Raw genomic sequence first — 2,500 nt, 5'->3', positions numbered from 1 at the left:
AAACGTGCGGGTGTTGAGCTGAAAATTTACCCAAGAAATTGACTCCAGTACTTATTTTTTTAAAAACTTGATACTTATTCTATCAGACACTTTTTACCGAATCGCTAAGTCATAAGTGTAAACACACCAACACTGGTGCTGATGTGTTTACATCCTCATGACTTAGGGATTGTCTGTGGGGGGAAAAACATAGATAGGAAGATGTATGTGTGTGATTGTGTGCTTAATAAACGCGAAATTCTGTCTGTCCGTCCGTCCAGGACCCGTGTATCTCTGCATAGACATATTATACCTCTTTGGAATCGGGATGAATCCAGGATTGAAATTCTATCCGTCATTTGGTTCTTGAACATCCAGCAGTGGGATCAGGCCTGGATGAGGATTTGTTATATGCTAACAGTTGAAAATTCAAATTTAAAAAAAACTCCCAAAATTTGTGAACTTACTAGTTTTTCATTTAAATTAAATTTAAAGTAATACCATATTAGAAGGGTACCAATAAAGGCTTTATTATCGTTGTTCTCTTTAGTTTGGCGCCACAGGCCCAATTAGTCCTCTGCAAGACATAGCTTAAAAGTCCACATAGAATGTGGTTTTTAGTTTAGGACACTTTTGCAAAATAGCAACGATATATATATATATATATATATATATATATATATATCGTTGCTATTTTGCAAAAGTGTCCTAAGTCCAAAAGGTTTTTTCAGAAAACGAAAAAAGTTTCACCATCCCATAGCAAAACCGTTGTACTACACTTGACAATTTTTGATATCTTGGCATCTGAAGCAGCTGGACATACGATAGTTTGACCAAAAGATGCGGCTATTGCAAGCAAAAAGAGATATTGAAAAAAATGCATTTGGCCAAATTTGAACATACAACAGTTTAACTATATATTTATAATATATATATATATATATATATATATATATAATAGCAACAATACACACACACACACACGACAGGTGTCTTTCTGTTTCTGTCTACCAAATCCACTGAGAAAGCTTTGGTTGGCCCGAGACTATAGTAGAAGACACTTGCCCAAGGTACCATGCAATAGGACTGACCCCAGAACCATGTGGTTGAGAAGCAAACTTCTTACCACACAGCCACATCTGCACCATGTGTGTGTGTGTGTTTGCATACATCCTCCACTGCTTGAGTCATTCACTGTTTCTCAAAATGATGACATTGTTCATGCACACAATTGAAGGGAGGTGAATGCTAGCTACCAAAAACATGCGACGACTTGATCCCATCCCAGTGGAACAATGATCCCATCCCATTTCTACAAACGCATGTTAGGAGGAAGATTAGTTATCGGGAAACACATTTTTGCAGATCAAATTTGTTTTATTGGAGAAAAATTTTTATAAGCACAGGCGTGGCTGTATGGTTAGAAGCTTGCTTCTCAACCACATGGTTCTGGGTTCAGTCCCATTGTGTGGCACCTTGGGCAAGTGTCTTCTATTATAGCTTCAGGCCAACCAAAATCTTGTGAGTGAATCTGGTTGCTGGAAACTGAAAGAAGCCTGTTGTGTAATCATATATATGTACAGGGTGCGGTGAATAAACGGTCGTCTAAATTACGCAAAAATGAAAATAACACTGACATCTCATTTTAACAGATATATTTACCAAAATTACATAAAGGATATCTTGAAGTACTAAAGAGTAAATTTATTCAATAAAATCGCCACTGGCTTCAACCACGGCCTCCAGATGACTTGGGAATCTCCTGCAACTCTTTGTTTAAGTTGGTGAATGCTGCCACAGTCCTTGCCTTCAGTTCGTCTTTGGTGTTACAAGGAGTTTTGTTGGTCTCTCGCTCAAATATGCTCCACACATAATGATGAAAAGGGTTGTAGTCTGGGCAGTTAGGTGGCCAGATGTTAGGGGTGATGTGATTGCAGAAATTGTCTGGCAGCCACGACTGGGTTCTTCTGCTTGTGTGGCATGGTGCAAAGTCTTGTTGCTTGACATAGGGTCTTCCAGCAGACACCCTCTTGACCCAGGGCAGCACTACCTCCTCCAGGCACTTTTGAGTCTGAGGCCATGTGAGAACACTAGAAAAAATGTTATTATATTTTTTATTATCTCTAAATGAATATCTCAATTATATTTAAAATCTCTTTAATAATTTTTGTTTTAACTTGAGCTCCATAAGGAATAATTAGCCAAATTTTGTTCTTATTATTTGTATTATTACATTTTTTTTCCACATTTTTTTGGCATCGATTTTTTTTTTTTTTCAACTGTGAAAATGGATTGGAGTTTCATGCTATCAAGCAGTGATTCCGAATTTAAAGGTTTTTCAATGGAAAATATGGCGATATCAATGAATGAGGTACAAAAGCACATAGTCTGATAAGATGGTCCCTAAATCAGAAACAAAAAAAACAAATAAAATCAGTGATAGTTAAAAATCTGCTTAGAATTATTTACTAGCCTGTAAGGTCTGGCTAAGTCAAAATGGTTTTTTGTATTCTTCCTTTCT

The 2,500-nt window shown here is 36.9% G+C and overlaps 1 protein-coding gene and 1 long non-coding RNA gene across 2 annotated transcripts in view; one reads left to right on the top strand and one right to left on the bottom strand.

Annotated features, from left to right (window-relative positions):
- Positions 1-2,500, top strand: part of LOC106884186 (ubiquitin-protein ligase E3A) — a 42,701-nt gene that overhangs the window by 4,795 nt on the left and 35,406 nt on the right. The gene's annotated exons all lie outside the window — the stretch shown is intronic.
- LOC128249267 (uncharacterized) overlaps positions 1,618-2,500 on the bottom strand; it is a 5,263-nt gene continuing 4,380 nt past the window's right edge. The window contains exon 2 of the long non-coding RNA XR_008265355.1: positions 1,618-2,069. This is a non-coding gene — a long non-coding RNA (uncharacterized LOC128249267). The remainder of the gene's footprint in view (positions 2,070-2,500) is intronic.

Source organism: Octopus bimaculoides, chromosome 13 (genome assembly GCF_001194135.2).
Source record: "Octopus bimaculoides isolate UCB-OBI-ISO-001 chromosome 13, ASM119413v2, whole genome shotgun sequence".
NCBI lineage: Eukaryota > Metazoa > Mollusca > Cephalopoda > Octopoda > Octopodidae > Octopus > Octopus bimaculoides.
Note: the sequence above shows the minus strand (reverse complement) of the source record. Positions and strands in the feature narration are given on the sequence as shown.